Here is a 13,194-nt window from a genome sequence, read left to right as displayed (position 1 = left end):
CTGCCGAGCGCAGACTGGTAGCTTACATCTCGTGATAAAATGATTTCTAAAAGTAATCAAATACAGACAAATCGATAATGGGGAAAACACCAAATGGGGTCTGAGATGTTATTAGTTGTATTTAAGTTGTAGCGATTGTCTGATTGCTTGTGTTCATTGAAGGAAAACGCCATCGGTCCACATCTATTTTAAACTGAACAGCTGTTCGCAGCAATGCAGCGTCAACTGGCACATCTCGTAATAATTCAAAAATATCTAAAAATAATCAAATACAAACATATGCTTTTGTTCACGAAAAATGACAGAAAAGGGTCTACATTTGTTGTATTCATTGTATTTTAGCTTTAAAAGTTGACGGTCGGCTTGTATTTATCAATGATGTAAGAGCGGCCGTCCACGGCCGCTATGGGGAGTTACAGCACGGCCGTTCGCGGCCGCTATGGGGTAAAGAGGGTTAAACGGTTCAGTCACAAATTGACCTCTTGTAGAAGATGCCCTGACCTCTTCAGAGAGGCACTTCAAAAATGAATAGGAAACAGCCATTGGGCCAGCCCAGCCATTTTTACACACCTGCCATTTAAAAAGTAATGGTAGTCGGGACATGATCTTTTCACCGTTTGGAGTCATCTTCTAGAGCTCGCTAACAACGCTTCAACTAAACTTCTAGGTGAAAGTGTTGATGTTTTATTAACGAAAAAGCTTCCAACACTCTGATCCCTACAGTGGCGGAACCTTCATTCATGAGCATTCTGCCATTATTTTCTATGGGGACCCAAACTTGCACAAAGTCACAGAAAACGAAAAAACGACAAGAGACACGGACACGCTATAGCAGCACAAATGATCTCCATGCCGAGCCGACCGTTTTAGTGTTTGAACTGTGTCTCTATCTCGAAAGATCCATTTTCTAAACACTTCGGGTTTTCTTTTGCCCATAACGAACTTAATACATATGATCCATTTTCTATATTTACTGACCAGCACAATATAACCAATAATAAACAGGACTTAGAGATTACTATAAGCGTGGCAAGCCCGCTTAACTAATGAAAGAATGAAAAAAGAAAGACACAATAATATAACAACCCAACAACCACACAAAGAATAAAAAATGAAATGTGAATGAGGAAAAAAGGGGCCGAAGGTAAAGAGGGATGAGCGAGTCATTGAGAGAGCTAAATAGAGACAGAAAAGGATGGGTGGAAGAATGTGTCAAGCGAGGGATGAGGTAAGGTGAGGTAGAGGAATATATAGAGAAATAGAGAGTGAATTGGACCTATAGAGCATATAGAGGTTAAGAGGAGCAATGATGCGTAAAAGATGGATGAGCCAAGTGGAGGAGGTAGAGAAGGATTATTGTGATAGCTTTATAGAGAGGTAAAGAGGAGTGGATGGGATATACAAAAGAGGAGTGGAGTGGGCATAGGTGAAAGAGGGGTGGACCAGGAGTTAAGAGGGGGATGGTGAGATATACTGTATAGAGAGATAAGGAAGAGTGAAAGGGACCTATAGAGGATAGAGGTAAAGAAGGATGGAGTGGTGGTGGGTGGGAAGAGGAGGAGAAGATGGATAGAAGGATAGAGAGAGAGAGATAAAGAAGGGTGTTTGGGTCCTATAATAGACCTTTATTGATTTCTCTCTACAGGAACATGGAGGGATAGGGTTATCACTGCATGCCACTGTGTGTGTGTGTGTGTGTGTGTGTGTGTGTGTGTGTGTGTGTGTGTGTGTGTGTGTGTGTGTGTGTGTGTGTGTGTGTGTGTGTGTGTATGTGTGTGTGTGTGTGTGTGTGTGTGTGTGTGTGTGTGTGTGTGTGTCTGTGTGTGTGTGTGTGTGTGTGTGTGTGTGTGTGTGTGGCTGATGATTCTGTTGTGTGTGATCACATCACAGAGGGATGTTGGAATTCCAATGAAATTACAAAGAATGATTGACAGATGAATGGAAACACACGCACGCACACACAAATGCACACACGCACCCCCCCCCAAATCCCATATCACCACTCTCTAATTCCTCAACCTCTGCCCTCAAGACACACACACGCACACGCACCCGCACACACACACAGCAATAGCAAAATCCCTTTTAATTAAACTTTTGAAACTCGCATTGTTTAACACTTTCCCATAATCCATGCGAGTGTGCATGCGTCTCAGTGTGTGTGTGTGTGTGTGTGTGTGTGTGTGTCTGTGTGTCTGTGTGTCTGTGTGAGTGTTAACACTTTCCCATAAACAATGTCTCTGCTTTGTTTTCAGTCTGGCTTCACATGACGCCACTTTAATTAAAGTTTTAAATTTCATTGATTCCAGAGCTAATCTCTCTCTGCATACATTTGTTTAGGTCTCTCTCTCCCTCACTCACTCTCTCTCTTTCTCTATCTCTCTCTCTGACGTGTGTGTGTGGGTTTAAAAGAAAAAGTGATGATTCTGTCTTGAAGTTGTTCACCCCCGACACACACACACACACAACTCTCCCCCTGAGTGAAGCCTGCTGTCTCCCCTTTGTGCTAGTGTCACTGGGCTGTTCTGTGGAAGTGAAGTATAATCAATGCCAAAGCCTGTTCTTTACAATGGAATGTGCACATGCATACACACACACGTAATACACACACACTCACGTATGCAAGCACTCACACGCGCACACACACACAGATAGAGACATGCACACATCAATACACACACACACACACACACACACACACACACACACACACACACACACACACACACACACACACACACACACACACACACACACACACACACACACACACACTATCAGAAAAAAATGCAGACAGACACATGCAGACATCAATACACACACACAAACACACACTCTCTCACTCTTTCACAAACATACTGAGACATTCATCTATTTAAAATGTTTTTTAGAGCTTTTTATGCCTTTATTGTGATAGGACAGTTGCGACAAGACAGGAAATTTGCGGGGAGAGAGAGACGGGGAAGGATCGGCAAGTGACTCAGGCCGGAATCGAACCCAGGTCGCTGGCGTAGTAACCCAGTGCCCTAATGTTAGAACACGGTAAGGCCAAGAGACATTAATCTTTGTTTGTTGTCCAGGATTCAGCATTTAGTCAATTCTGAGGTCTATGTACCTGTATTAACACATACTGACAAACATGCTAGCACACACACACACACACACACACACACACACACACACACACACACGCCCATGCACACGTACGCGCGCAAACACACACAACTTTCTTTTCTTCGTGTTTAGTTTTTTTCAATTGTTAACAAGCACTTAACCATACTATGGATACTTTTTCTAAACTCTTAACACAGACTACCACCTACCAAACACAATTGGCCAAACAGTTAATTTTCTTCTCAAAAGCACACACTGTTAAATATACACAAAGTACTCATTTCAAAATAGAACACATCATTTTCTGTACACACTCACTTTACCAAAACACTAGAAACATGGCTCAAAATGAAACACGGCTGTCAAACAATAAAGCGGCGTACACACACAAAGCTAGCATTTCGCTTGCTCGCCTACTCGCCACTCTTTCATGGAACGTTCGCTGAAGGTTCCCGCGGCTTTAACTGCCAATGGACAGCCGAGAAGTACCGAACTCTGCATTCCAATTGGTTACTCGCTTACTCGCCTCGCTCGAAGATAAAATATTTTCAACTCGGAATCCGCCCACATCGCATCGCTTGTACAGTACTCGCCTACTCTCCTGCGAGTCTCGCTGGGACACATTGACATTCTATTGAGTTCATTCGCTGAGCGAGTAACTAGCAGCGACGTGTGTGTACGGCCCTTAACACTTGTTTTCATTTTACAAGGTACATTGAGTCAATCAAATCACACAAGACTTCAAAACACTGGCTATTGTCAACATTACAGAAGCTGCATAGACTTTTACGTTTCAGTTTTACAGGTGGCCTATTGCATGCATTCAAATCATGCAATTCACTGTTTGCACTAAATTTCCAAAGGCAACAAGACTCTGACCTCATGTGTTGTCACTCAAGTTGATTCCGGTACGAAGCATTTTTCACTGTTGACTACAGGTGGTACGGTAGAAAAACTGTTTATGTACGATAGAACATACAACGTTTTGCAATATTACTCACAGAGAACAGAATATGAAACAAATACACATAAAAGCACAAACAAGGGGGGTTGCTTTGGGCACCAAATTTCTTGGGAGGATAAAGCCTGAAAGTCCCACAGAATTAGAATGTCACACAAAATACATAAAACATTACAGTAAACCTTACACTGACAATGCTGTCAATGGTATTCATGGCCACTCAGTATATGCAGGTACCAAAGTAAATCTTAGATCAAATTGAAGACACTATGTTTACAGATGTGAATTTTGAAAATCCACAAAAGGAACGGGGGTGCTTCCCAAGGGCAAATGGACTAGAACCGGCCCTGAAATTATTAAATCTAGAATACCTTTTCATATATTTCCAAATCATGACTTCATGGACAGCATTGACTTCAGACGTTACCTGTATTTACCGTCATTTATACCAATTAAGGCAGATGTGTTGACAGAGTGATATATACAATTTCTAAACATGATGAATTATGAAGATTTTGTTAGACCTATAGACATTCTCATAAACAAACAGTTTTTTTTTCCAACTGTTACAAATGCATTTTCAGTCTGTGATTGTGAGACAACTTTTTACTGTAAAAATTGTCAACAGAACCGAACAACTAAAATGTGAGGTTTTCTTCTACTTTTATCAATAATCTGTTTACTGTACTCTTGCTAATGTCATGCAAAGGCATATGTACTGCAATAAGGATTTGGATGTTGTATTTCCAGTTTTGACACACTGTGTGAAAGCATTTGAAAATAAGCCATAAAAGATACATTGTTTTGTAGCTGTGGTTATCCTGTGTGTAAAGGAAATGTTAGCATTTTAGAAATGCATTCACTGACTGCTAATTGTGTGAAAAAGGCATGTAATGTGTCAACTGCATGGCCATGGAAAGCCCTTGGTGTGTTAACTGTGCTAAGAGTTTTGCAAATGTCGCTGAGGATTGGACAAAAGCTTGTTAGCAATTGAAAAAAACTGTAGTTTTGCCAGTGTTTGCATTGTTTGCCTTCAGTAGATGCTGGTGCACTTTACAAAGGGAAAGTTCAACAACAGAGGTAATGCATATTGACATAAATGCCAACATGCAGAAGCGATCATCCACATCCACACACACACAAAATCATTCAAGGTAAAATGGTCTGTGTGTGTGTGTGTGTGTGTGTGTGTGTGTGTGTGTGTGTGTGTGTGTGTGTGTGTGTGTGTGTGTGTGTGTGTGTGTGTGTGTGTGCGTGCGTTTGTGTGTGTGTGTTTGTGTGTGTGTGTTTGTGTTTGTGAATGTGCACAATGCTAGTTTGAAGTTTGTTAGTTAAAAGTCTTAAAAGCTGCCCACTATTAAAAAAAAGAATAAAAAAAAACCAACAGCAATAATAACTTTTTACAATTTCCAAAGTTGGAATTGATCATTCCCCAAACAATTAGCAATGACAAAAGCGAATTGCCACTGTGTGTGTGTGTGTGTGTGTGTGTGTGTGTGTGTGTGTGTGTGTGTGTGTGTGTGTGTGTGTGTGTGTGTGTGTGTGTCACTTCCAGGCTTGTGACAGCAACAAACACTGCCAATCATCACTTGCTGAGAATGTTTTGTTTTGTTTGCGTCGGTTAGAAGTAACTAAATGTTGTGTTGTTGTTGGTTGGTTGTAAAACTTTTGCCAACAATGTCCCATTGTCTTTGTGACACAACACTCCACAGCACATGGTCCTCCCTGCACGCAATTAAATTGCATTTATGTCTCACCCGTGCAAAAGGGCAGTTCCAAACGTCACCCAGAGGGAGCCGTACGGTGGGATGCTACCATGCTCAGGGTACCTCAGTCACGGAGGAAGCTCGGTGTTGAATTACTCCCCCCACCAACCTGGCGGGTCAGGAGTGAAATTACATGCAAGTACAAGTCTGACACACTAAGCACTCACTAATGACTGCCCTAACATATGATCACTAGCAGTGCTTAAATTGGTTACTGAAAATATTACACAGTGCACCTTTAAATTGTCTTTTGTACTGGGAAGAGTCTTTGCTTTCTTCTCAATATCTGAACGCATAAGAATTACAAGGTGCCTCAAGCATTCCTCAGTTTCCAGATGTAAGGATCCCAAAGTCCTCCAGAAGGTTCCTCAGAGAACATGGGGGGGAACCTATGTCTCAAGGGCCATTTGTAGCCCTTGAAGACGTTTTATCCCCACATAATTTTAATGTTATGCAGCCTCATATGAAATATGCCATATTTCGTAAAGGAATCAATTACAATACAATTGCAATACAATTAAGGTATATTCAGGGTACCTAGAGAAGGTGTGGTCTGTTGTAAAGTTGGCCGCCTTCAATATAGGCCTAATGTGCAGGGGGAAATCCTGTTTAGTGATCTTAGTAGGGCCCTCGGAGGATTTTGAAGTGGCCCTTCAAAAAAGGTTCCCCATCCCTGTCATAGAACCTTGAGGGGTTCCTCTACAGAGGCAAATTTGAGGCATTTTTTTAAAGGAAATAATTGATTGGCACTGTGGAAGAAGAATTGTAAGGTTCCTCAAAGTATCCTTGCGGGTCTTAAGGGAACTTCTGGGTTCTTTATGAAACAGCTGGGGACTTTTCAAAAGAATGTTTAGGTTTATCAGAACCTTTGTGGTTCCATAGGACATTTTTGGCTTCACACAGACGCACGCACGTATGCACACACGCACATACGCACGCACGCACACATGCACACACACACACACACACACACATAAACACACGCACAAAGGGCCTTTCCCATTACTAATCTCTACCCCTATCCCTACGCCTTCCCCATGCCCCTCATGCTTTCCAACGAAGCTGAAGCGCAACCGCTACGAATTGGGATGTCCCTTCAACAATCAAGGAATGACACTCACAGCTGTCACTAATTCCATGCATTACGATGACGTTAATAGCATTTTTTTTCATGTGTGTTTCACAGAGAACAGGGCCATCACATATTAGGACAATGTTAAACTAAGTACAATGGAATAATTATTCCCACTTCAAAACTCTCAATTGCGGCGAAAATACTTAAACTGTGGGTGCTGCGGCTTGCCGACAATTTTTTAATGAATTCGCAATGCATTCAGGGAAACCTGTCGAAGCCCTCGGCCGACGGAGTGTGGTGATGGAAAATCTCCGCGCGGAGGAGTGGAAAACCCTTCGCCGCACCCCTACCCATCTGTCTGAATGTGAATCGGGATGCCACTACGCTTACACGTGGACGCGCAAAACGGAGGCAAAGGGGATCGGCATAGGGCTAAGGGGTGTAATAGGATTCACCCAAAGTAAGAGTGCCAGTGATCTGAGTGCTATTAAAAGGTTAATGGGTTAAAAATGTAATTAGCCACAAGTGGCTTGCACTCCCCTTCACTCGCCACTGATATCACATAATGGCCCTTCCCATGGAGTGTCTGTGCGTACGCGTGTGCACGTGTGTGTGTGTATTAGGCGATGTACTGGGAGAGAAAGGAATTACGTAGTTGCATGTACATGAGGTTTCTTTTACTGACGTGCGCGCACACACACAAACGGACATGAACACACACACGCACACACAAACACACACACACGCACATACACATAAACTGTAATCTTTGTTTCATTAATTCACTTTCTGATATTTGGATTGAGCATGTATGCATACATCTTTGTTCTCACTGGAAAATGGACTTCTGACTGATTTTGCCGCTCTCGCAGGAGAGTGGCTGTCTACTCATCAAAGTGCTTCACGGGGTCCAGAGGGAAGCTGAGATAGATTGTGTGGCATATTGGGTAAGATCGCTGGCCGTGGTGCTGAAGTACTGCCACAGACGAGAAATGTCTATGCAGCAAACATTCTCGAGCTCGGGAGTACGGGGCGCCACTGAGAGCTCAGGCAGTATCTGCGCCTGCAGATATGTGCGAACTCTGAGCGGACACCCCCCGGCAGATGATGGTTGGAGAGCAATGGAGCGAGGTGAACTGGAAGGAAGCTTGGACAAGACACCTGACAAATCGATAGAACAGCGGTAGAAAGGGCAGGTGGTGGGTGTGAGCGAGAAAGAACATTTCTGACTGGAGACAGGTGAGCAGAGAATAAATGCTGTATACACCCTTAAAAGAGATTGGTTAAAAAAGTGACTAATCTCGTTGGTTGAGGCAATATTGGTCAAATTAACTGTGACATTGGTAACTATTAAACAAACAAATTGGTTATCTAACAACTAATATCATTGGTTAAGAACAAATTGGTTGATTTAACAAAGATATTGGTTAACTTTAATAACAGATTGGTTGAAAAATGACTAATATCATTGGTTAAGCAAATGTTAACTAAGAGATTGGTAACTGACGCAGGTCTGACGCTCAACGTCAAGTAGGCTACGTACCTCTGCTTCTCAATTTTCTGACAAAGCCGCCATCTTGGTGCTGCAGGAAAGCCGTTTGAGATATTGGTGGAATTCAAACACTTTGTGAGGTAAGTTCGTTTATTTTCAATGTTTCGTTAATAATTTCAAGACAATGCCAAATATACAGTGAATAACGAAACTGTTTCTTGTTCAGGATGGTAATTTGCAATGAATTTGTCTTCAGACCATACCTCCGCTAACAGGCCACTATAACTACCGGTATGCTAACTTAGCCCTAGGTTGTTTTCACAACTTTGTTGGAAAGTTTGTGTTTTGTTAGAAACAAACTCTACGAAATGTACAATATAGATTTGCTCCGAAAGAGCTATAAAACTTGTCCAGTGGTGCCAAAACACCCATGTCAGAGTCAAGACCTAGCTAAATGTCCGCTAGCAACATAGCTATCAGTGGTTTCTGGAGGAGGGCCGAAGGGAGTGTTTCCCCGCCGGCCAGAGATTGTTTGCGCCGGCCTCTTCACCTGAAAGAGCTAGCGCTGCATGATGAGGTGGTTCGCTAGCAACAATTAGCTATAGTCTAACGGTTAAATCATGTTGCCTTTGTTGAGGGATGTTTGAAATAGCCCGATGTATTCATAACTGAATATTGATTTCTTGTTAGAAACGAACACATTTTGGATATAATTTTGTTCTGAAGTTACAACATGCCAAGTTAGTGTTGTAAGACTGTTGGCGCCAAAGTTAAGAGCTAGCTAAATGTCCGCTAGCAACATTAGAGCTAGCCAAACTGAATAATGAATCTCTTGTCCGCTAGCAACATTAGCTAGCTAAAGTCTTTTTTTGTTAGAAACGAACTCCCTTTGAGTATAATTATGCTCTGAAGATATCCAGTTAATGTACTTGAGCCAAAGTAAAACACAAATACCAGAGAGAAGAGCTAGCTAGAAGTTCGTTAGCAACATCAGCTTATCTTTTAGCTGACTCAGAAGCTTGAAGTAGCCACAACTTATGCCTGATTTTTATTGTTAGAAACGAACTCATTTTGACTATACACTTGCTCTGAAGTATGTTTTAACACATGTGCCTTTCCCTGTTCGTTGTGTAAAGGAAGTGAGTAAGTAAACTGATTCTGAACTTGTTATTGTGCACACAGTGTGCTGTTTTGTCCCATTCTGTTACTGCCAACTCTGTGGGCTGTTCTCTCTGTGGAGAAACCACTGTCAGCCATCAGATCGTGTTCTTTTCAATAAATAGGCATTACCTATTTGACAGATTTCTCCTGAAATAATGAGCCCAGAAACACCCAGATGTGTAGGGTGCTTTTTTTTGGCTTAATCAAAGATGCTTAATTTGTATGGTTACTGCAATAAATATTTAGATTTCTTTGCCCATCCTTTTTGGATCTACTAGTAGGCCTAGTGATTTTAGAGGTCTTAACAAGTGGACTATGCATCAGATTTCATTTCAAGTGATGAGTAAAATATCCAGAAAGATATATAATCTGTTCTTTTTGCCCTCTAGCTTAGCACACTGAATTCTTTGAGCCATCTGGTGTCAATCAGTGTGGGAAAATGATCAATGAAAACAATTTAAGAAATGCATCTTATAGATGTTTCATATTGTAGGCCTATTCAGCCTATTGTGTCATGGTGGTGTTATCATTTTTCAAACTTTATTTTTGTGTAATAATTAGGCATATTGATACATAATCATGTTCATGATTTGTGCTGTCTTGCTTTGCAGATTACAGAATATTGCTGAAGGATCCTACATAAGGCTGGCTGATTACACGGAGTGATTCCTCTGGTGTGGTGTACCTCAGAGAAATAAACACTGTTGCAAGAGGTGAGTTTAAGTTTATAAAGTCACACAAAACCTATCCATGTATTTTTAAAAAGTCAAAGTTCTAACTTGCTCTGTATTTCATGCTGTCAATATGAGATGCATACTAATGTTGTGTGTTATTATTGCAGCTGAGAAGATGGCCAAGATATCCTTATTGCTGGATGGTAGCTCTGGTCGTAGTGGACCATATCTGCAAATGCTTCTGAACATTGACAGAATTTCTAAAGGTTAGCAACCATTCATAAATTTACACCACATGTATGTGTGTTTCAAATGTCTTAACAGTTTGAAGCACACACTGTTAATCAGAGATGCGTCCTGTTCATGCCGTGTGTTATTTTGAGAGGATAGTTAAGGAATAATGGCAGCTGCCTGGTTACAGTACATTGATCCCCTTTGTAGCACCATGTCTAAAGATGCTGAGAAAAATCAGTTTGTAAATGTAAGCATTTTTTTAATAACTCTGCACCAAATGTGTGTTTCAAATGTCTACTATCTAACAGTCTGAATAACACACTCATACATGACATGACCAATATGTTATGTGCTCGGAGCGACAGTTTACAAACGCACCCTTAGTGCCTTCTGCTGTTAGGCCAATGACACTGAGCCCACCGTTTCATTGATTGGAGTATTTGGGTTACATTTTGTCAATTTGTTGTATTTTCCAGGATCGTTGAGGACTCCTCCTCTATGCGTGACATCTTAGATTAGATTTAGATTTAATTTCAAGTGATGAGTAAAATATCCAGAAAGATAGATAATCTGCTCTTTTTGCCCTCCAGTTTAGCACACTGAATTCTTTGAGCCATCTGTTGTCAATCCGTCTGGGAAAATGATCAATGATATAAAACAAACAAACAAAAAAACATTTTACATGTATACAGACATGTATCTTTTAGATGTTTCATACTCTAGGCCTATTCATCATCATATTGTGTCGTGGTGGTGACGGTGTTATCATTTTTCATTATTTTCTTGTAATAATAAGGCCTATAAATGCATAATCATGTTCATGTTTTGTGCTGTCATGCTTTGCAGATGACTGAGAATATTACTGAAGGATCCTACATGGAAGCTGTCTGATTACACTGAGTGATTCCTCTGGTGTGGTGTACCTCCGAGAAAATAAACACTGTTGTAAGAGGTGAGTTTAAGTTCATGAATTCACACAAAACCAATCCATGTATTTTATAAAAGTCAAAGTGCTAAACATGCTATGTATTTCATGCTGTCAATATGAGATGCAAATTAATGTTGTGTGTTGTGTGCAGGTGAGAAGATATCCTTATTGCGGGATGGTTGCTCTCTGGTCGTACTTGAGCCCCCTGGACCATGTCTGCAAATGCTTCTGAACATTGACAGAATTTCTAAAGGTTAGCAACCATTCACAAATGTACACCACATGTATGTGTGTTTCAAATGTCTTAACAGTTTGAACGACACACTGTTAATCAGAGATGCATCCTGTTCATCTTTTGTGTTATTTTGAGAGGATAGGTCGCCAGCGACCCTATTCACTTGCTGAAAATGCTTAAACACATAAAACAACATTGCTATGACATTACATAGAGCCATAACGCTGCACTACAGGGTTAAGGATGGCAGCTGCCTGGTTACAGTACATTGATCCCCTTTGTAGCACCATGTCTAAAAATACTGAAAAAAAAACAGTTTCTAAATGTACCGGTAAGCAAATTTTAATAAATCTGCACCAAATGTGTGTTTCAAATGTCTACTATCTAACAGTCTGAATAACACACTCGTACACAGTGGTGGACAAAGTAAAAGTACTTTTGTGGTGTAATTACAACAGTAGCACATGATATTACATAGCTGTTACACCGTTTGCTCCAGTATACCTACCTATTGAGATAGACTGTGTTATTACTGAAAAACAATAAAAACCTAACAAGAACCCACCACAAACTCAATCCAACCTGTGCAGAATCAGCTCATTGTAAGACAAGTACATTGGTCTACTTTTTACTCAGATAAGTTACCTGTGTTGGAAAGAAACTGTTTAAAAACAAAAAAAAAACTTTTACTTTTACTTTGTCCACCACTGCTCATACATGACATTACCAATTGTTGTGTGCTCAGAGCAGAACTGCCTTCTGCTGTTAGGCCTATGACACTGAGCCCACCGTTTCATTGATTGGAGTATTTGGGTTACATTTTCTCAATTTGTTGTATTTTTCAGGATCGCTGAGGACTCCCCCTCCATGCGTGACATCTTTGAGAAATTTCCACGCTTTCTGGAGATGCCAAGTTTGGTACGTCTGCCAGACATTTTTTTTAACCTTTATTTAGAAAGAACAAGTCACGATATAGTTGTGTGCATTGTTGATTTTGGCTATACTTGGTGTTAATTAAGCTTCCAGATACTGCATGATTTATACCGTTCACTCAGTAGAGTAAAGCTTTCTATATAACCTGTTAAAACAGGGCGTTATAAATTTTGTGGTTACCAGAATGGCAATTACTGAGTCGCAGTGCATTACTAAAGGCCCTATGTTATGTCATAGTAGAGTAGTACTGGCAATTAACCTTTCAATGACTATTACAGCATGTTTCAGATGGTATGGCGTGCATTATGGGGCTAAGCACCATTGATGTATCTCTCTCTCTCAAATCTTAAAAATTATTTCAGACTGGAACCAACTTTGCATCCCTCGGCACTGACACTGAGAAGGTTTCAAGGACCCCACTACTAGGAGGCGAGAGTTTGACACGGCATTGTCATCACTGCCATGGATGACAACGTAACCATTCCTGTTGCTGATTGCCTGACTTGCGCAGTGACAAGCTTTTCATGCTCTACTGGGTGTGTAACTTGGCATATCCACCACAGTTTAACTCTGTTTTTGCCTCTTTTGAATATGTGTACGATATAACCATCTCAACCAACA

The 13,194-nt window shown here is 41.0% G+C and overlaps 1 protein-coding gene and 2 long non-coding RNA genes across 3 annotated transcripts in view; 2 read left to right on the top strand and 1 right to left on the bottom strand.

Annotated features, from left to right (window-relative positions):
- Positions 1–13,194, bottom strand: part of LOC134453856 (glucagon receptor-like) — a 173,142-nt gene that overhangs the window by 86,966 nt on the left and 72,982 nt on the right. The gene's annotated exons all lie outside the window — the stretch shown is intronic.
- On the top strand, positions 10,137–11,428 carry LOC134453739 (uncharacterized). The gene is made up of 3 exons (XR_010035716.1): positions 10,137–10,282; positions 10,411–10,509; positions 11,324–11,428. It is a non-coding gene; the product is annotated as an uncharacterized LOC134453739 (long non-coding RNA).
- The window catches only part of LOC134453732 (uncharacterized), a 2,289-nt gene continuing 663 nt past the window's right edge, over positions 11,569–13,194 (top strand). Inside the window, exons 1-3 of the long non-coding RNA XR_010035714.1 lie at positions 11,569–11,658; positions 12,486–12,558; positions 12,936–13,194. The exon at positions 12,936–13,194 is cut by the window's right edge and continues 663 nt beyond it. This is a non-coding gene — a long non-coding RNA (uncharacterized LOC134453732). The remainder of the gene's footprint in view (positions 11,659–12,485; positions 12,559–12,935) is intronic.

The sequence above is a fragment of the Engraulis encrasicolus genome, chromosome 1, assembly GCF_034702125.1.
Source record: "Engraulis encrasicolus isolate BLACKSEA-1 chromosome 1, IST_EnEncr_1.0, whole genome shotgun sequence".
Taxonomy (NCBI): Eukaryota; Metazoa; Chordata; class Actinopteri; order Clupeiformes; family Engraulidae; genus Engraulis; species Engraulis encrasicolus.
This window is presented reverse-complemented; position numbering and strand designations above follow the sequence as displayed.